The following is a 22,908-nucleotide window of genomic DNA, read 5'->3' as shown; positions in this document are numbered from 1 at the left end:
GTTCGGCCTGATTGCTTTTTTTCTTCCAGCTAATGTATCTTTACATGAAATGTCAGTGTATCTGTAGGGTACACTGTGTACGCGGTCCTCCCCTGTTATCAGGGACTCTCTGTCACTCCCATCGGTGTTATTTCCAGGTCTGAAATCTAAGACAATTGTCAAGCTCGCTGGATCTCTGTTTCAAGGGAGATAATTTAAATTGCGCTTTTCTCTGACATTTTGGCGAGGAGTCTGTGATGCCAATGTCTGCAAAAAGAGACAAGCAGGTTTGTCTACTGCTTGGATCTCGAAAAAACTTTCTTTTATTTTTTTCTTTGTGTGCGTATTTTATAATTTTTGGGAATTTATTATTATTATTATAATTTTTTTTAGAATTTGAGTTACCAATGGGAACTGTTATATGTTACTCAGTGTAATGTACATGTAATTTGTAAGTCTCTATCAGCCATATTTCACTAAAAAAGAGCATATTACAGCTCAATGTCTTTTCCATCTTGTCAAAGGGAGGGGCGTGTCTTTCTCTTGCCTGTACTGTGATGATTCCCCCCTCTCCCTCACTCTGCTGACTCACTGCTCCCAGGAGCTGGCAGCCCTGCTTTGTAACCCTTTCCTCTCTGGTTTTATGCTGTACACACACACACACACACACAGACACACACACACACACACACAATGAATATTAGGGATTGCCTGTACTCTACCGCCAAAGACAATATGGTGAGTCAATAACTTCCATCTTCCTTTCATTCATGTGTGTCATCCTTAGGCAGTCCTGTAATGCTGGGACTTTTTGTAGTTTTGGAATTGTTGGAGGTACACTGTTTGGATAACTCTTTTTTACAGCAGTGTTGCTTACAGCTATGTGCATACAGCTTTTTTTAAAATACAACTCCTAGCATGCCCAGACATTCTTTGACTGTCCAGACATGCTTGGAGTTGCAGTTTTGCAACAGCTGGATGCACATGTGTGGTAAAACTCTGTATTACAGTAGTGTTGCTGCAGGCTGTGTTCCACCTGCAGCCTTGTCAATCAGTCATCTTGTGTCCATGACCCTTGGACACCCTCATGCTTCTGTGGGACTCATCAGTGTCCCAGGAGGTATGGGAACCCCTGGTGGTGGTATTTTCAAGGGCAGTTTTCTTTAATAAAATGTGAAAAAAAATGTAAGAAGTATATTAGAAAAACTATTGCTTGGCCAATATGTACAACATATAAAAAGTTTTTGTATCTGACAGTGCCCATTTAAGGGGAACTCCAGTTTGTAAAATCCTACCCCCTATTCTGTAAAAGGGGGTGGATCGAATTACTGGGACCTCCTTGGATCTCAGTACAAGGCCTGATTCACCTCCCTGAGAACTCTGGCCCCCATCTTCCAAGACAAAGTGGTCCCGGGAGTGACGGCCGGTTCGGCCAATCACAGGCCGCAGCAATGTCCCCCCTCAGCCGGTGATTTGAGGAGAAAGCTGTTACTCCCTAGACCAGTTCAACTTGGTAGGCGGGAGCCGGAGCGCTCCAGGGTAGAAGACTGGCCCCATTCTGAAGGACACAGGGGGTCCTAGGGGTTGGACTTCTGGAAATCATTACCATATCCCTTATAATTAATATTTACAAACTGGAGTTGTCTATTAAAGGAGTACTGCAGCCTATACACTTATCCCCTATCCACAGGATAGGGGATAAGTGTCTGATCGTGGTGGGTCCGATCGCTGGGACCTCCCACAATCTCCCATACAGGGACCTACCCCGGCTCTGAGGTTGACGACACGCCCCCTCCATACAGCTCTATGGGAGAGGTGGGGATGCACGAACGCTGCATCTTCACCTCTCCCATAAAGATACATGGAGGGGTCGTGCTGGCCTGCGGCGTCATGCTGTGGCCGACACACCTCCTGCATGGGAGTGCTGCAGCAGAGTCAGGGCCCCGTACAGGAGATTGCAGAAGGTCCCAGTGTTCCAACCCCCTCCCCCCCTCCACACAAACATAGGATAGGCGATAAGGGCCTAATGGCTGCAGATCTCTTTTAAATGCTGGGAGTTGTGGTTTTACAACAGCTGGAGGCACCCTGGATGGGAGACACTGCTATATAGGCAACAATCAATTCATAAGTGTCATAGAGTGATATTGAATAAAACTTGTAAAAAATTTAAGTAAAATATCATTGCTATATCCAGAAAGAGTAATGGAACCGCATTAAAAACGGATAATAAAAAGTGTCTTAACGCCATATTGGGTTTATAAGCCTCTACCCATTTCTTTACCCAGACTAAGAAGAGTATAAGACTATACAATACACATATCAATGATTAGAAAATAGAGTTAAAGTACAACAATTCTCAAAAATAAAGCCTATGATAGAATAAAAAACAAACTACCAAATTGATACACAATGATTCTGAAAAGAGGACTATGGTACATTCATAGAATCCTAAATCATAAACCAGCTAGGAGCAATTCACATGACCCACATGCCACAGATGAATAGGACACATTGAGTGTTGAAGGCACTCCTCAGGGGAGGGTTTGTCTTACTAATTAAAAAAAAATTATTTCACTGTAGACTAAATAATTTTCCATAATATTATTGATAATTACAATATTTGGGTTTCCAATGTACGGTCTGAGACAGTGAAAGTTACTGAACTCAATAAATGGTCCATGAAAATGACGAACAAAGGAGATTAAACAGGTTCTTCCTTTTTGGGATCTGAGTAGTTCAGAATGTTAATCAGGGGAGGGACAAATGTAGCAAGATCTAAGCTCCTTTCTTCTGTTTTTCTGCTAACATTGTGAAAGTTTTTTGTTTTTTTTCTTCTTACCGAAGGCTTCTTGCCTTTGAAGTGAGCTATTTGACAAAATGATTCAAGTGTGAAATTGGTGTAATATTTTATATAATATATATGGGCTTCAAATTTAAGGTCCCATCTAAGCTGAGATGTGGAGAGTAATCAAACCTGCAGAATAGACCATCCAATGAATTTTCTTGTAACTGGGTGTTCCTCAGAGGAGGGTCACATGTAGTAAACAATACCGCCCACATCCTTTTTCCAACATCTGCTTGGACCTCAAGAAAAACAAGTTTTTCATTAGTGTCTTTTTCTTAATCAGTGTTTTCTTTGTTTATTAAAGGGGTTTATTAAAGGGGTAGGAGAAAATGTATTTAAACCGAGAAGTTATACAGGTTTGTAAATTATGTATATATATATATATATATATATATATATATATATATATATATATATTTATATATCAAAATCTTTATCCTTCTAGTACTTATCAGCTGCTGTATGCTCCACAGAAAGTTGTGTGGTTCTTTCCAGTCTGAACACAGAGTCTGAACACCTCTGTACATGTCAGAAACTGTCCAGAGCTATGAGATTTGCTCCTGCTCTGGACAGTTCCTCACACGGACAGAGGTGGCAGCAGAGAGCAGTATAATCAGACCTGAAAGAACTACACAACTTCATCTTTAGTATACAGCAGCTGATAAGTACTGGAAGGCTTGAGATATTTAAATAGAAATAATTTACAAATCTTTTTAACTTTCTGGCAACAGTCAGTTTGAAAGCATTTTCCCCCCTGGAGCCCCCCTTTAAATTTCTGTTATGCAGGCTTATGCCTGCAGAGACTACCTGTTATTTCAACGTAGGGCTCATAGAACCTATTATAAGAAAGGTCAGACCTTTATGTATGATTATTACAATTCAGACCCTGCAGTCAGCCGGATGTAGAGGGTCCAAAAAATAGAGTGAATTGTTATTTCCATTAAAGGGGTATTTCAGGATTTTTTTTTTTTATTTGACTATGCTACAGGGGCAGTAAAGTTAGTATAGTTTATAATATAGTGTCTGTACCTGTGTTTGATGGCTGGTCTCACAATTCCAATGTGGTCTTTGCCCCAATGTTCATTATTAGCAGAATACAAAATGTCGTCTCAGGTTTTCCCAGGTTGCAGTGCAACTGAAGACGTTAAATCACTAGTCAGGTGATGAAAGGGAACCTGTCTGCTACAATTGCTGGAGTGACTGCTTGGTGGGGGGAGATCATTCTTCACGGGGCTGCAGGGAATTGTCCGAGGTGTGCTACAATGGGTGGGGTGACTGATCTGTTGGAGGGAGAAAAGTGACCTCATACTTACAAACAAGGCATCCTGGGACTTGTAGTTGGAGGGAGGGAACTCCAACAAGAAATAACCATTTCTCCAAAAGAAAGCAGCAGCGTTATGGTGGACTCACAATACAGCCAGTTAGCCCCAAGACAAGCACAGATCCTTTATAGGCAGGTCCATTACTGTCTGGCAGGTAAGCACTAAAATCGCCTTAAAGGGGTACTCCGGTGAAAACCTTTTTTCTTTTAAATCAACTGGTGGCAGAAAGTTAAGCATATTTGTAAATTACTTCTATTAAAAAATCTTAATCCTTCCAGTACGTATTAGCTGCTGAATGCTACAGAGGAAATTCCTTTCTTTTTGGAACACTGATGACATCACGAGCACAGTGCTCTCTGCTGACATCTCTGTCCATTTTAGCAACCGTGCATAGCAGATGCATAGCAGATGTATGCGAAGGGCAGCATGGTGACTCAATGGTTAGCACTGCGGCCTTGCAGTGCTGGGGACTTGGGTTTAAATGCCACTAAGGACAACAATAAATAAAGCGTTATTATTATTATAATAACGTCAGCAGAGAGAACTGTGCTCGTGATGTCATCAGAGAGCATTCCAAAAAGAAAAGAATTTTCTCTGTAGTATTCAGCAGCTAATAAGTAGAGGAAAGATTAAGATTTTTTAATAGAAGTAATTTACAAATATGCTTAACGTTCAGGAGCCAGTTGATTTAAAAGAAAAAAGGTTTTCACCAGAGTACCCCTTTAAGGTGGATAACCTTTTAAAGAAAATAATCAATTTTGTTTGTTCAGTTGCCCAGTTTATTTATTTTTTCGGAGAGTTTCACTTCCAGCTTGCGATTAACTTTACGCCTGACAAAGAAAACAACGGCGTTCTTGGAGCCCGGGCGCAACTTTATGAGGTTTAAATGAGGTCAGGTAAAAATGGAGCACGTGGTGGCAATCTAACCGAGCATTATGCATGGAAGATGCATGGAGGAAAGCGCCAGGGGAATCGTCTCTGAAACATTTGACCTGAGAAAAAATATATATATTTGAGTCTACGGGGTGACCGCCAGGGTAATTATCCTGTAGTTATTTCTACTCTCTGTAACCCGAGGGGTCGGGAAGCAGATATGAGACGAGACATCGGCCTTTCAAGACGAAATATCATTCATTTGTCGAAACATCAGGGTTTGTCTCCTGCTTGGATCTCGTGAAAACTTTATTTTATTTTTTTCTTTGTGTTCGGATTATATATTTTTGGGAATTATGAGAAATTTGACAAAATATTATACACGATAGTGAGGTATGATATGGTTATTTTTTTTTTTTTAGAACTTAACAATGGAAAGACTCGAAAAATGAGATATTGTAAGGAACTGTGCCCTCTAAATGGACCTTGTAAGAGAGGAATGCAGAAGTTTAAGGGGAACTCTAGTTTGTAAAAATGTATCCCCTATTCTGTAAAAGGGGGTGGTTTCAACGACTGGGACCTCCTTGGATCTCCCAGAGCCAGAGCTGATCTTGGGGCACGCTACCTGAGAAGGTGGTGTGATGAGGTACTTTGCATATATATATATATATATATATATATATATCACAAAATAAAGGAATGACTTGTAGAACGGAGGACTCATGAAAGCTCCCAAAATACTGTTAGTCCAATAAAATAGGTATTACAGGATTCATGTGATAGGGATTTTATCAGTGACCTAGTAAATATCTGCCCCTCCTCCTAATTCATTATCAGAATGTATAAACCAAAGTAAATTAAATGAAGCCATGCCAGTTTTAAATACTTCACACTTCCAGCTTTATTAGGCAGTCATCAGGGCTATATGACCATTGCAATTAGCATAAGTTCCCACCCTTTCAAGGGAGGTGTTTGTAGCCTTGGCATACCATATAAGGTATGCCCTCTGTCTCAGATATTTAAGAAGGTTTAAGACATTGGCTAGAACAGAAAATTCCTCTACACGACTGGAGGAGGGAAAGCAAGGAGCAGAGTAGCATGGGGGATGGGCTTTGTCAAATAGTCTTTTTATAATGCATACACATACACACATGTGTGTATATATATATATATATATATATATATATATATATATATACACACATCCATTACATATGTTTTTTGCATATATATATATATATATATATATATATATATATATATGACCAGTGGCCACCGCTGTTCTTAAGATATGTGGGCTTACAGTCTGTCTGACAATTCCATTATTATTTGGATAGGTGTGAGTTCAATTTAAAAAAAATGGGAATGATGGATGATCATACAGTCAGGGGGTGTGAATTTCGTTTATTGAGTTGCATGTATGCCTAATATATAATCCCGTCCATCATCTCATATTTACTTCCATTTTTTAAAATAAATTCCACTCACTATTACCTGAATTGAGTGTTGAAGGCACTCCTCGGGGGAGGGTTTGCCTATCTAATTTAATTTTTTTCTTTCACTGTAGACTTTTCCATAATTTTTTGGGGGACAATGTTGAATATTGATGCACACTTCAACAATATTTGAGTTTCCAATATAGAGTTTGAGACAGTGAAAGTAATTGAATTCAATGAATGGACCATGAAAATGACAAATAAAGGAGATTAAATAGGTTCTTCCTTTCTGGGATCTGAGAAGTTCAGAATGTTCCTCAGGGGAGGGACAAATGTAGCAAGATCTAAGCTCCTTTCTTCTGTTTTTCTGCTAACATTATGAAAGTTTTTTTTTTCTTCTTACCGAAGGCTTCTTGCCTTTGAAGTGAGCTATTTGACAAAAAGTGTGAAAATACTATTATGTGTAATATTTTATATAATATTTTACAATATTTAGGCTTCAAATATAAGGTCCCATCTAAGCTGAGATGTTGAGAGTAATCACACCTGCAGAATTGACCATCCAAGTCAGTAATTGGGAAGCTAAAACCATTTTCAAGGGTGCAGGGAATTTTCTTGTAACTGGGTGTTCCTCAGAGGGGGGGGTCACATGTAGTAAACATTACCATCCCACCCCCTTTTTTCGGCTTCTGCTTGGATCTCAAGGAAAGCTTTTCATTAGTGTTTTTTTCATCAATGTTTCATTAGTTTATTAAAGGGGTACTCCTGAGGGGAACATTTTTTTTAAATCAACTGGTACCAGAAAATTATACAGATGTGTAAATGACTTCTATATAAAAATCTTAATCCTTCCAGTACTTATCAGCTGCTGTATGCTCTACATTAAGTTGTGTAGTTCTTTCCAGTCTGAACACAGTTTTCTCTCCTGTTAACTCTGTCCGTGTCAGGAACTGTCCAGAGCTATGGAGATTTGCTCCTGATCTGGACAGTTCCTCACATGGACAGAGGTGGCAGCAGAGAGCACTGTAGTCAGACCAGAAAGAACTATACAACTTCCTGTGGAGCATACAGCAGCTGTTAAGTACTGGAAGGATCATGATTTTTAAATAGAAATACAAATCTGTATACCCATTAAAATTTCTGTTATGCAGGTTTATGCCTGCAGAGGCTACCTTATATTTCACCGTAGGCCCCATAGAACTTATTATCAGCAAGGTCAGACCTTCATGCACAATCATTACGATTCAGACCCTGCAGTCAGCCGTATGTAGGGGGTCCCGAAAATAGAGTGAATTGTTACTTCCATTAAAGGGGTATTCCATGATTATTTTTATTTTTTATTTGACTATGCTGCAGGGGCTGTAAAGTCAGTGCAGTTCACAATATAGTGTCTGTACCTGTGTTTGATGGCTGCTCTTGCAATTCTAATGTGGTCTTTGCCCCAATGTTCATTTTTAGCAGAATACAAAATGTCGTCTCAGGTTTTCCCATGTTGCAATGTGGCCTGAGACATTACAGCAGAGCCTGTCTGCTTCAATTGGTGGAGCAATTGCTGGGTGGGGGGGGGGGGGGGGGGGGGAGATCATTCTCCACAGGGCTGCAGGGAATTGTCCCAGGTGTGCTTTAATGGGAGGGATGGCTGATGTGTTGGAGGGAGAAAAGTGACCTCACACTGACAAACAAGGGATCCTGGGACTTGTAGTTGGAGGTAGGGAACTCCAACAAGAAATAACAATTTCTCCAAAAGAAAGCAGCAGCGTTATGGTGGACTCACAATACAGCCATTTAGCCCCAAGACAAGCACAGATCCTTTCTAAGCATGTCCATTACTGTCTGCCAGGTACGTACTAAAGTCACCTTATGGTGGTTAACCCTTTTAAAGAAAATAATCAATTTTGTTTGTTCGGGCCCAGTTTATTTATGTTATGTTTTTTTGATAGTTTCATTGCCAGCTTGTGATTTACTTTACGCCTGACAAAGAAAACAACGACGTTCTCGGAGCCCGGGCGCAACTATATGAGGTTTAAATGAGGTCAGGTAAAAATGGAGCACGTGGTGGCAATCTAACCGAGCATTATGCATGGAAGATGCATGGAGGAAAGCGCCAGGGGAATCGTCTCCGAAACATTTGACCTGAGAAAAAAAAATATTTAAGTCTACGGGGTTACAGCGAGGGTAATTATCCTGTAGTTATTTCTACTCTCTGTAACCTAAGAGGTCGGGAAGCAGATATGAGACGAGCCATCGGCCTTTCAAGGCAAATTATCATTCATTTGTCGAAACGTGTAAAGTAACAAAACCGAAACGTGATGCAAATTAAACCCTTATCTCAATGCAATTTTAATATACTACAATTGTTGCCTGTATAGTGACACTGAGTGCTTAAATATATATAATTTAATGTTAATGTATTGTCTGTGCAATTCAGGTCTTCTATTTGTGCGGCAGATGTGCCTTTGCGCCCCTTCAGGCTCCGGAGCTTGAGTGTGTACAGTACTTCTTGTAGGCAAGCCCCTCTATGGTTATCTCATCTTACATGTACAATGTTAAAGGGGTATTCCAGGAAAAAACTTTTATTTATATATATATATATATATATATATATATATATATATACACACATATATATATATATATATATATATATACATATATATATATATATATATATATATATATATCAACTGGCTCCAGGAAGTTAAACAGATTTGTAAATTACTTCTATTAAAAAATCTTAATCCTTTCAGTACCTATGAGCTTCTGAAGTTAAGGTTGTTCTTTTCTGTCTAAGTGCTCTCTGATGACACCTGTCTTGGGAAACGCCCAGTTTAGAAGAGGTTTGCTATGGGGATTTGCTTCTAAACTGGGCGTTTCCCGAAACAGGTGTCATCAGAGAGGACTTAGACAGGAAAGAACAACCTTAACTTCAGAAGCTCATAAGTACTGAAAGGATTATGATTTTTTAATAGAAGTAATTTACAAATCTGTTTAACTTCCTGGAGCCAGTTGATATATATATAAAAAAAGTATTTTTTCCTGGATAACCCCTTTAATCCTCTAGACCAGTGGTCTTCAACCTGCAGACCTCCAGATGTTGCAAAACTACAACTCCCAGCATGCCCGGACAGCCAACGGCTGTCCGGGCATGCTGGGAGTTGTAGTTTTGCAACATCTGGAGGTCCGCAGGTTGAAGTCCACTGCTCTAGACCAGAGGTCCCCAACCCCGTACTCAAGGCCACCAACAGTCCAGGATGTGAATTTTTCCCTGTTCTATTCCAATGGAGTAATTGGGGGGAAAAAAACATTTTGGTGAGCCCTGAGGACTGGTTTAGGGACCACTGCTCTAGAAAATGCATCTGTCCTGGGTAGTATGTTCATAGGCTGTGATATCCATGCTTTATAACAATTAGTCGTATCGTGTATCTCTGGCACTGCCATAGAGATATATGGAGAGGCGTGACGGCGGTGCGGTAGTCGACAGTAATCCATGCCGAGGTCGCTCCGTGCATGAGGAGGGTCGGGGGTCCGTGAAGGAATTTGTGGGGTGGGGGATCCTACTGCTTGGACCCTCAGCAGTCAGACACTTATGCCCTATCCTGGGGTGTCCAGGCTGTGGCTGCCCAGGCATGCTGGGAGTTGTAGCTGTGCAACAGCTGGAGGCTCATTAGTTTGGAAACACTAATGAAGATGGTGATGTAGGAAAAAAAGACAGTGGAGTGCAATGCTAATTCAGAATATGCAGGACTGGTGCAAGGATTTTTGCCACCCTAGGCGAAAGCTAATTTTACTGCCCCTTGACCCTGCCCATTGGCTCTGCCCTTGACATGCCTAACCTTACTACTGGGGTGACACACTGAAATAAACCTCCTCCTCATGTAGTCTACTTACTACTGGGGTGGCACACTGTAACAAACCGCCTCCTCATGTAATCTACTTACTACTGGGGTGACACACTGTAACAAACCTTCTCCTCATGTAATTTACTTACTACTGGGGTGGCACACTGTAACAAACCGCCTCCTCATGTAATCTCCTTACTACTGGGGTGACACACTGTAACAAACCTCATCCTCATGTAATCTACTTACTACTGGGCTGACACACTGTAACAAACCTTCTCCTCATGTAATCTCCTTGCTACTGGGGTGACACACTGTAACAAACCTCCTCCTCATGTAATCTACTTATTACTGGGGTGACACACTGTAACAAACCTCCTCCTCATGTAATCTCCTTACTACTGGGGTGACACACTGTAACAAACCGCCTCCTCATGTAATCTACTTACTACTGGGGTGACACACTGTAACAAACCTTCTCCTCATGTAATCTACTTACTACTGGGGTGACACACTGAAACAAACCTCCTCCTCATGTAGTCTACTTACTACTGGGGTGACACACTGTAACAAACCTCATCCTCATGCAATCTACTTACTACTGGGCTGACACACTGTAACAAACCTTCTCCTCATGTAATCTCCTTGCTACTGGGGTGACACACTGTAACAAACCTCCTCCTCATGTAATCTACTTACTACTGGGGTGACACACTGTAACAAACCTCCTCCTCATGTAATCTCCTTACTACTGGGGTGACACACTGTAACAAACCGCCTCCTCATGTAATCTACTTACTACTGGGGTGACACACTGTAACAAACCTTCTCCTCATGTAATCTACTTACTACTGGGGTGACACACTGAAACAAACCTCCTCCTCATGTAGTCTACTTACTACTGGGGTGACACACTGTAACAAACCTCATCCTCATGTAATCTACTTACTACTGGGCTGACACACTGTAACAAACCTTCTCCTCATGTAATCTCCTTGCTACTGGGGTGACACACTGTAACAAACCTCCTCCTCATGTAATCTACTTACTACTGGGGTGACACACTGTAACAAACCTCCTCCTCATGTAATCTCCTTACTACTGGGGTGACACACTGTAAAAAAACGCCTCCTCATGTAATCTACTTACTACTGGGGTGACACACTGTAACAAACCTCCTCCTCATGTAATCTCCTTACTACTGAGGTGACACACTGTAACAAACCTCCTCCACATGTAATCTACTTACTACTGGGGTGACACACTGTAACAAACCTTCTCCTCATGTAATCTTTTTGCTACTGGGGTGACACACTGTAACAAACCTACTCCTCATGTAATCTCCTTGCTACTGGGGTGACACACTGTAACAAAGTAATAGTGACCGTTTTAGCTCTGCTACATCTGTTTATGTCCTTGGTTTCTGAAATGCGGCCCTCCAGCTGTTGTAAAACTACAACTTCCAGGATGCCCGGACAGGCTTTGGCTGTCCAGGCATCCTGAGAGTTATAGTTTTGCTATAGTTTGGTGACCACTGGTTAGAGATGAGCAAATTTTTGAAAAATTAGATTCAGCCAATTCGCCGAATTTTTCAAAAAAAATTTGATTCGATACGGATAAATTTGCTATGAATTTCTATTTGTAATATATTTTAATAATGTGTTTGTGTAAGTGTGTGTGCGTTTTCCACTTTTTTTTTTTTCTATTTTTCAATTTTTTTAGGTAGTACTACTACTCCCAGCATGGAACAGACTGTTCCATGATGGGAGTAGTAGTACCTGTGCTAATAGACAGATCGCCCCGGGCATCACTCTTGACACCCGATGTGATTGTCCTTTCTTTTGCAGAGATGGAGCGGCTTTCTCCTGCGCTCCACATCTCTGCACTATGCTCCTGCCGGCCATTCATATTTCCCGCAGAGAGCTGTGATTGGCCAGATGGTTCAAGCCAATCACAGCTCTCTGCGGGAAATATCAATAATAGGTATATATACGGCATATACTCATACTACAGTGGGACCAGAGAAGAGCGTCCGTCCCTCCGCATCTATACAGTATACAGGACGATCGCAGCGGGTGTCAGGAGTGACACCTGCTGCGATCTTTCCTTACCTGCAGGTACTCCTACTCCCAACATGGAGCACACTCTGCTCCATTCTGGGAGCTGTAGTACCTGCATTAGAAGTGACACCCACTGCACTCTGTCCATTAATGCAGGTACTACAGCTCCAAGCATTGGGGGAGACTGTGCTCCATGTTGGGAGCAGTAGTACCTGCAATTAAGGACAGACCACAGTGGGTGTCACTCCTGACACCCACTGTGATCGTCCTATCTATTGCAGAGATGCGAGCGCAGGAGAAAACCACTTGCATCTATCTATACATTATATAGGACGATCGCAGCGGGTGTCGCTAATGAAGAAATTATTTATTTTGAATCGAGTTGAAGTTCGGATTCGGTCTGAATTGAATTTTTCATGAAATTCGGAACTAATTCGACTTCGTCCGAAACGATTCGCTCATCTCTAGTGTTTATGTGTAAACATGACAGGTGAGATTACCCCGTAATGAAGCACAGGGCATGATGGGAGAAGAAGATTGGAATAAACGCATACATCAGTGGCACTGGTATATGTGTTTATTCCAATCTTCTTCTCCCATCATGCTTTGTGCTTCATAATGGGGTAATCTCACCTGTCATGTTTACACATAGACACAATGGGAGAGATTTAACAACACCTGTGCGGAGGAAAAGTTGACCAGTTGCCCATAGCAACCAATCAGATGGCTTCTTTCATTTTGAAAAAGGCCTTTGGAAAATGAAAGTAGCAATCTTATTGGTTGCTATGGGCAACTAGTCAACTTTTCCTCTGGGCAGATTTTGATTAATCTCCCCCCATTGATCCCCTGTTTTTTCACGTGCGACAAATGTCATAGACGAGGAATTGAGGATCTGCACAGGCAGCGGCGCCTCTCGCCATCACAACCGATGAGATTTCGGATTCCGAACGCAATGAGATATAAGGGATTTATACCAGGAGTGGAAAAAAAAACACGAAAATAGTGGAATGTTAATCTCTAAGCACAGCGCAGATTAGCACAGTTTGAGGGGCGGTTGCGTAGATGGCGAAGGATTTCAGCTCCGTAAATTCCGGCTTCTGAAAAAATTGGATTAAGTCTTCTGGTGTTTATTTATTTTTTATTTTTTGCCTTTTTCTCCCCCAAGAGATTATGATTTGTAAAGATTTTAGTCTCAGGAAATGATTGTATTCTGCGAGCTCAGTATTATTTAATGAGAAGAATCGGAATGCAATATTAGTAGCGCAATCCCGACTGTGAACTGGAAGAGGAACAGATGTAGCAGAGCCGACTTTGTCATTGAAAGGATCTTTCTGTGCACTGGATGGTAAATCCTTGAGCTCAGACATTGAAGAAGAGGTTCCTTGCAGTTATATCCCCGTGTCATGGCCCAGATAAGGCTGGATTCACATCACGATTTTCCAATCCGGTTCCCGTATACGGTTTCTTAGTAAAAACCGCATGGGACTGTATTGAAAAATGTATACAATCATTGAAAACCGTATGCATCAGAATGCATACGGGTACATACGGTTTTCTGCCAACACGTTTTTTTCCCGTTCTGAAAACCGTGTCCGACAACGGTTTTTGGTCCTGTTCGAAAACCGCATTGCAACCGTATGAGTTTGGAGGTCAATGAGGTTGTACGGGTCAATACGGTTTACCGTACGCGTTTTTTGCATTACGCATGTGCTTTGGACTCCAAAGTCAATTAAATAATGAAATCTTTATTTAAAAATGTACAAAATTGCTTGACAAAATCGGATTTTCACAGCCAAAAACGTATGGAACAGTACGGAAACTGATACATTTTTTCAAACCGTATACGGTTAAAAAAACGTATGCGGTTTGCTTTTTCTCATACTATTCAATCCGGTTCAGTCCGTTTTTAGACCCGTGCGGTTTTGGAAAAAAAACCTGATGGAAAACAGTATTGCAAAATCGTGATGTGAACCCAGCCTCACATACACAACTTGATGTTGTAAAGAATAAGAAAATATCAATTTTGCATTGCTATTATGATAGGTACCAATCTGCAGAAGAAAGAAGATGTCATTTATATCTCATGGTGAAACACAATGGTGTGACCGCATTTTTATTTCCTTCTACCTAAAATTTTTCAGTGTATGATATGGTCCTCCCTCCCTAAACCTTGTGGGAGATGAAAAGCAGCAATGACACTCTTGTCCTTACATTCCCTCCTTATATCCAGTACTCAAATACCAACCTCATATCCCATCCTCGTATCCTGTCCTCATATCCCGACCTCAAATCCTCTCCTCTTAAACCAACCTCATATCCCGTCCTCACACCCCATCCTCTTATTCTGTTCTCCTATCCTAACCTCATATCCTGACCATCTATCCCGTCTTGATATCCCATTTTCATATCCCCCTATCGTAACCCATCCTCCTATCCCGTCCTCGTATCCCACCCTCATATCCTGTCCTCCTATCCCGTCCTCGTATCCCGCCCTCATATCCCGTCCTCATATCCTGTCCTCCTATCCCATCCTCGTATCCTGCCCTCATATCCTGTTCTCATATTCCGTCCTCGTATCCCGCCCTTATATCCTGTCCTCATATCCCATCCAGATATCCCGTCCTCGTATCCCGCCCCCCATATCCCATTTTCATATCCCGTCCTCATATCTTGTCCTCATATCCCCTCCTCATATCTCGTCCTCACATCCCCTCCTCATATCCCATCCTCATATCCCCTCCTCATATCCTGTTCTCATATACCGTCCTCATATCCCATCCTCATATCCAGCCCTCATATCCCAACCTACTATCCCGTCCTCATATCCCATCCTCATACACCGACCTCATACACCGACCTCATATACCGACCTCATATCCCGACCTCATATCCCGACCTCATATCCCGACCTCAAATCTTGTCCTTATATCCCCTCCTCATATCTGGTCCTCACATCCCCTCCTCATATCCCATCCTCATATCCCCTCCTCATATCCTGTTCTCATATACCGTCCTTATATCCCATCCTCGTATCCAGCCCTCATATCCCGTTCTCCCATACCAACCTCATATCCCAACCTACTATCCCGTCCTCATATCCCATCCTCATACACCGACCTCATATCCCGTCCTCATATCCCATCCTCATACACCGACCTCATATCCTGACCTCATATCTTGTCCTCATATCCCATTCTCAGATGAGTTGTGATGAAGAGATTTAACCAAAGCACAAAAGGGCAGAAAATAGAAGGGGTGTGACTTGCGGGATCGGAGTGGCTTGTGGGAGGGGGTGTGACTTGCGGGATCGGAGTGGCTTGTGGGAGGGGGTGTGGCTTTGAAGCTGGACCTACACACTCAATTGTACATGCAGAGCGGAGCTTGTTGAGTCAGGTAATGGAATTCCCTTACATTTGAATGGAACTTAGCAATTCTTAATAATTCTTTATTTTTATTGCGCACACAGATTTTGCAGCACTGTGCACTCAGATCGGTCCCTGTCACAATCTAAACCTATCAGTATGTTTTTTGAAATTTGGGAGGAAATCGAAGTACCCGGAGGAAACCCCTGCAAACACGGAGAGAACATAAAACTCTTTGCAGATGTTGTCCTTGGTGGGATATGAAACAAGGACCTCAGCGCTGCCAGGACACAGTGCTAACCACTGAGCCAGCGTGCTGCCCAAAGACAAAAACCCTGACCCTCATATAGGGGTGGGTTAGAGGTAATTTTACTATACTTTACTTTTACGCTCTTGGAAGGTGAGAAGGAGAAGCCAGAAGTTATTTGGGTAATTTTTTGGCCATGCAGAGGAGCAGAGCTCTGTATCAGTGCAGAATAGATCTTATTGTTGAAGTTGAGGGGACATTTATTTTTAGGTGATAAGTTTTTAAAGTCCAATATAAACCAGGGTATAAACTGCTCTTCCAGGTTTCCAGTTTTAATAAGTTTTTTTTTTTTTTTTTTCCATTGACAACTGTGATGTGCGGGGAGCTTTACATATTTCGGGCCAAGATCACATAAGAATGGCCATAGCTCGCCAGAGGTATTATAGAAGGAGGCTTTAGCACAAAGGAGACATGCTAATACTGACTGGTAAGAAAAAAATGAATTTCTCTAAATCTTCCAGATATGTTATAGTCGGATAAGGATTATGGTAATCCGCCCGGCAGCTGATCATCTATAGGCTTTCAATGCATTCATGCAGGGGGAGCTTTCTACTGTCTGCTTGTTGCGGACTTTAGCAGCCCCCAAGCAGTGACTCCAGCCCCTGCATATTAGGCTCATTTGCTCTGCTATTTGTTTGTTTTGTATATAGGGAGTACAATTTGCTGGAAAATCATATATGCGCACATAGAATACCTTAAAGAAGCACTCTGTTTTGTTATTTTGCCTATTTCATCTACACACGACATCACTAGTCCTACAGCGCCATCTGTTTTATTCCAGCACAGTTGCATCCACGTGTTTTATTATTCTAATTTGGTCATGTGATCACATTCCTCACTCTCAAAATCTTTCAGTATGTAATGGTTCCAATAGGATGTCAGACTCTGACTTCCTGTGGACAACAGAATTGAATCATCGCCTACCAGATCTCCTCCTTACCCCTCCCAGGTACATCTGCTATCTCTTTTGGATTAGTATATATAGAATGTAGACACCTCACCTCCAGCTCTATCTGTATACTGCTGCTATATCTATGGGATCAGGATATATAGCAGTTATACTCCTCCCCTCCAGCTCTATGGGTATACTGCTACTGCTATCTTTATGGGATCAGAATATAAAGTATATAGCATGTACAGCTGGTAATGGTTATATTTGTCCTGTATATAGTGATATGGACCATGCTGGTATAACCTGGGTATATACTGTATATAATTATATATGCAGCTGGTATGTTATATATCTCCTGTATATAGTGATATGGACCATGCTGGTATAACCTGGGTATATACTGTATATAACTATATATGTACAGCTGGTATAAGTTATATATCTCCTGTATATAGTGATATGGACCATGCTGGTATAACCTGGGTATGTATTGTATATAATTATATATGTACAGCTGGTATAAGTTATATATCTCCTGTATATAGTGATATGGACCATGCTGGTATAACCTGGATATATACTGTATATAATATATATGTACAGCTGGTATAAGTTATTTATCTCCTGTATATAGTGATATGGACCATGCTGGTATAACCTGGTATATACTGTATATAATATATATGTACATCTGGTATAAGTTATATATCTCCTGTATATAGTGATATGGACCATGCTGGTATAACCTGGGTATATACTGTATATAATTATATATGTACAGCTGGTATAAGTTATATATCTCCTGTATATAGTGATATGGACCATGCTGGTATAACCTGGTATATACTGTATATAATTATATATGTACAGCTGGTATAAGTTATATATCTCCTGTATATAGTGATATGGACCATGCTGGTATAACCTGGTATATACTGTATATAATTATATATGCACAGCTGGTATAAGTTATATATCTCCTGTATATAGTGATATGGACCATGCTGGTATAACCTGGTATATACTGTATATAATATATATGTACAGCTGGTATAAGTTATATATCTCCTGTATATAGTGATATGGACCATGCTGGTATAACCTGGGTATATACTGTATATAATTATATATGTACAGCTGGTATAAGTTATATATCTCCTGTATATAGTGATATGGACCATGCTGGTATAACCTGGGTATATACTGTATATAATTATATATGTACAGCAGGTATAACCCAGGTATGTTTGCAGTCTCTCCTGGCACTCTCTGAAGATTATGCGGCGGGTCACGTCCGCTCCCGCTGTTTGTTTGGATGGGGCTGATTTCCAGCTGTCACATTTCATGTATACGCAGTAAGATTTCTTTTCCATACAATTCTTTGATGCGGAGGATCTGGAGAGGTTGAAGTGCACTTTGTTTTTATTCGTTATAATGACAATAATTACGTCTGCGATACTTTTCATTAAGCCACTTGGGAAGTTAATGATTGAGGAATGTTCCGCCTCGGTTTGGCTCATACAAATGACACACGGTTCCATATCGGAGACTCTCACTTTCTTAGATGGTTCCATTGTCATTGCAGAAATTTAAGGTGAAAGAATTAACTGTTTAGCAGAACATCGATGTAACTTCTGTGTTCGGGCTCCAATACATCCGTCTACTGCTGGTGGGGCAAGAAGAGATGCTGAGTGGTGCACTAGTGGTATGAATGGCAGTGTGTCCCTGGAGTGCTTCTAATAAAGTGGGAGCTTAGTGCCCCTATAAAGTGTGCCAGCATGGTGCCCCTTATAAACAAATAAATAGTGCCGGGGAGAGCCCTCTAATTAATAGTGTCAGTGTAGTGCCACCAATATACAGTGGCAGGAAAAGTCCCTCTAGTTAGAAGCGTTATCTTAAACTGCGCCGGCAGAGTGCCTCTTATAAACAGTATCAGCAGAGTGCCCCCAATAAACAGTGCCAGGATAATGCCCTCTTATTAGTAGTGTCAGCTTTTTGCCCCAATAAACAGTGCTAGGATAATGCCCTCTAATTAGTAGTGTCAGCTTAGTGTCCCCCATGAACTGTACCAGCAGGGTTCCCCCCGTTATCAGTGCCAGCAGAGTGCCCCCCTGTTATTAGTGCCAGCAGAGTGTCCCCCTGTTATTAGTGCCAGAAGAGTGCCCCATTATTAGTGTCAGCATAGTTCCCCCCTGTTAGTAGTGCTAGCAGAGTGCCTCCCTGTTGTTATTGCCAGCAGAGTGTCCCCCTATTATTAGTGCCAGCAGAGTGCCCCATTATTAGTGCCAGCATAGTTCCCCCTGTTAGTAGTGCTAGCAGAGTGTCCCCCTGTTATTAGTGCCAGCAGAGTGCCCCATTATTAGTGCCACCATAGTTCTCCCTGTTATTAGTGCTAGCAGAGTGCTCCCCTGTTGTTAGTGTCAGCAGAGTGTCCCCCTGTTATTAGTGCCAGCAGAGTGTCCCCCTGTTATTAGTGCCAGCATAGTTCCCCCCTGTTATTAATGCTAGCAGAGTGCTCCGCTGCTGTTAGTGCCGGCAGAGTGTCCCCCTGTTATTAGTGCCAGCAGAGTGTCCCCCTGTTATTAGTGCCAGAAGAGTGTCCCCCTGTTATTAGTGCCTGCATAGTTCCCCCTGTTATTAGTGCCTGCATAGTTCCCCCTGTTATTAATGCTAGCAGAGTGCTCCCCTGCTGTTAGTGTCGGCAGAGTGTCCCCCTGTTATTAGTGCCAGCAGAGTGCCCCATTATTAGTGCCAGCATAGTTCTCCCCTGTTGTTAGTGTAAGCAGAGTGCCCCCAATAAACAGTGCCAGCATAGTTCTCCCCTGTTGTTAGTGTCAGCAGAGTGCCCCCAATAAACAGTGCCAGCAGAGTGTCCCCCTGTTATTAATGCCAGCAGAGCTGATCGTTCTGTCTTCCGCGCATATCGTCCAAATATGTCAAAAGTTAAGATTGCACCAGGTCTTCTAAGACCCACTCCAAAAGTTTTATCTGGGTGAAGGCTGCTACAACTCCCAATCGCTGCTGAAACTGGGTACAATTTAAACTTTTGACATGTCTGAGCGACCAGGTCTATAGATTTACAGAATTACACCAACATGATAACTCATTTGGCTATGTTCCTGTCCACTCCACAGTACCACCTCCCAGTTCAGCTTGACCTCCGTTACTGGTTTTGGCTACCTCAATGATGTCTATGTACCATCGTACCCCTAACTCTTTGTACGACCCTGATCACTATGTATCTGTATATATGTATCTGACTCTTGGTTATCGTGTCCCATTGTTTTCAATGGGACTCTGCTGCACTGTGTACACAGTGAAATTTCCGTGGCGGAAAAATCTGCGGCGGAAATTCCGATTCCAGCCTCTGCAGAAAGAATAGACATATCAATTCTTTCTACCGAATCTGGAGGTCCGCAGGTTGAAGACCACTGGTATAGGAGGTAATACTCACGTGTCCCCGCCGCTCCGGACCGTCACCGCTCCTCACCGCTGCCCTGGATGTCGCTGTCGCCGCGTCCCCGGGGTGTCCCCGTCGCTCCGGAACGTCTCTGTTGCCCGGTATCCTCGCTCTCCGTCGTCGCCATGATGTCGCTACGCACGCCGCTCCTATTTGAAGACGGGACGGCGTGCGTGACGACGTGATGACGACGAAGGAGAGCGCCGGCCATGCAGGGGATCCCGGCACGGAGCAGACACCGAGGAGGCAGGTAAGGTCCCTCCCGGTGTCCTTTAAGCTGTTCGGGACGCCGCGATTTCTCCGCGGCGGTCCCGAACAGCCCAACTGAGCAGCCGGGTTAGTGTTATTTTCGCTTCAGACGCGGCGGTCAGCTTTGATCGCCGCGTCAGCTTTGATCGCCGCGATCGGTGATGTCCTGTATCAGCCGCAGGTCCCGGCCGTTGATGGCCGCAGGGACCGCCGCGATAGGTGTGTATTCGCCTTATAAGATGCACCAACTCCCCCCCCCCCCCCCCGTTTTGGGGAAGAAAAAGTGCGTCTTATACGGCAAAAAATACGGTATATATTCTTTCACATCTCAGTTATAAAAAAAATAATAAAAAATATTTGTATATTTATATTTATTCATTATATATATGTATATTCATATATATATATAGAAAAATTAAATAAACAGTGCCACTGTTTATTTAATTTTTCTGTGTTTGGAGGGGTCCCCAACCTAGACCCGACACAGTAGGCACCCTAACACTTTTTCTTACCCCGGAGTGCTGCTTTCCTGCTCCATATATATATATATATATATATATATTATAATTTTTTTTAATTAATATTATTACTTATTTATTTATTTAATTTTTTTTCTATTGAGATGTGAAAGAAAAAGCGATGAGAAGCCAAATATAAATGAGGAGCTTAAACGTCTTCTACTCGTGGCAAACAATATAAAAATAAATGTTCTGCCGTCCTGTAACTCGGGGCATTACAAGAATGAAGCCTGCCATGGCCCGCATTAATTTCCATGATGAATCTTCGCCTGCCAATGCCCAAAAATAATAGGATTCTTCCAGAAGCCATTATTCCCCCGCTGCTCAGCCATTTAGTACAGTTTTATATACTTACTCCATTTTGTTGAAGTGCCACTCCGGTCACAATTGATATGAACGTGAACGGAATCGGCGTCTTCTCCACGTTATAAGATGAAGAAGATGTTTTATAAAATAGGTTTTTTTGATAAATACAATTTTATTTTATTTTTTTTATTATGCGGGATATCACTTCTATCGTGCCTCCGGATGGAACGTAGAATTTATAGTTTCTTTATTTGGGGAGGAGCTTGTCCTGTGCTCAATGCCGCCCTCTGCAGTGTAATGAGCCCAGTGCAGGCTGCCAAGAGTAGAGTTTGGGGAGAAGTTCAGCTATTGTCTAGAACAGTATTTCCCAACCACCCAGCCTTTGGCTGTCCGGGCATGCTGGGAGTTGTAGATTTGCAATAGCTGGAGGCACACTAGTTGGGAAATAATGATCTAGAACCATGTTCCCCAACCTCTGGCTCTTCAGTTGTTGCAAAATTACAACTTCCCATCATGCTCTTTCTCGAATTCAGAAGGATAGTCCTATAAACCAAAGGTCTAAAGGGGTTGTGGTTTATGCAAACGCTTTCCAAATGTAAGAGCGTATTGGGGGATTGTTTTCACTGTTTTAGGGGTATTTATGGAGTGGGGCTTAAAGAGATACCCTAGCTGGATAAAAACTTTTCCCCATATCTACAGGCTTGGGGAGAAGTTTTTAACCCCCTTTAAAGGGGTTATCCAGCTATTATAAATGTATCCCCTATCTCCAAAATTGGGCCCTAATCTCCCCACTGAACGCTCTGGCCCCCAACCTTGCATGACTTAAAGGGGTTATCCAGGAAAAAACTTTATATATATATATATATATATATATATATATATATATATATAAATCAACTGGCTCCAGAAAGTTAAACAGATTTGTAAATTACTTCTATTAAAAAATCTTAATCCTTTCAGTACTTATGAGCTTCTGAAGTTAAGGTTGTTCTTTTCTGTCTAAGTGCTCTCTGATGACACGTGTCTCAGGAAACGCCCAGTTTAGAAGAGGTTTACTATTGGGATTTGCTTCTAAACTGGGCGTTTCCTGAGACACGTGTCATCAGAGAGCACTTAGACAGAAAAGAACAACCTTAATTCAGAAGCTCATAAGTACTGAAAGGATTAAGATTTTTTAATAGAAAAGTCATTTACAAATCTGTTTAACTTTCTGGAGCCAGTTGATATATATATATATATATATATATATATATATATATATAAGTTTTTTCCTGGATAACCCCTTTAACTATCTTAGAAGGTGGGGGCCCAATCAGTGGCCACATTGTTGTCTCGCCTCGGTGATTGGCTGAGCGGGCCATCACTGCTGGGATGAAAATGTCTCAGAAGGTGGGGCAGCAGGGTTCACCGGGGAGAGTTATCCTGTGGATAGGAAATACCCTTTTTAATAACAGGAGAAC

The 22,908-nt window shown here is 41.9% G+C and overlaps 1 protein-coding gene across 13 annotated transcripts in view; it reads left to right on the top strand.

Annotated features, from left to right (window-relative positions):
- The window catches only part of TENM4 (teneurin transmembrane protein 4), a 1,400,276-nt gene that overhangs the window by 456,644 nt on the left and 920,724 nt on the right, over window positions 1-22,908 (top strand). The gene's annotated exons all lie outside the window — the stretch shown is intronic.

This window comes from Hyla sarda, chromosome 2 (assembly GCF_029499605.1).
Source record: "Hyla sarda isolate aHylSar1 chromosome 2, aHylSar1.hap1, whole genome shotgun sequence".
In the NCBI taxonomy this organism is placed as follows: Eukaryota; Metazoa; Chordata; class Amphibia; order Anura; family Hylidae; genus Hyla; species Hyla sarda.
Note: the sequence above shows the minus strand (reverse complement) of the source record. Positions and strands in the feature narration are given on the sequence as shown.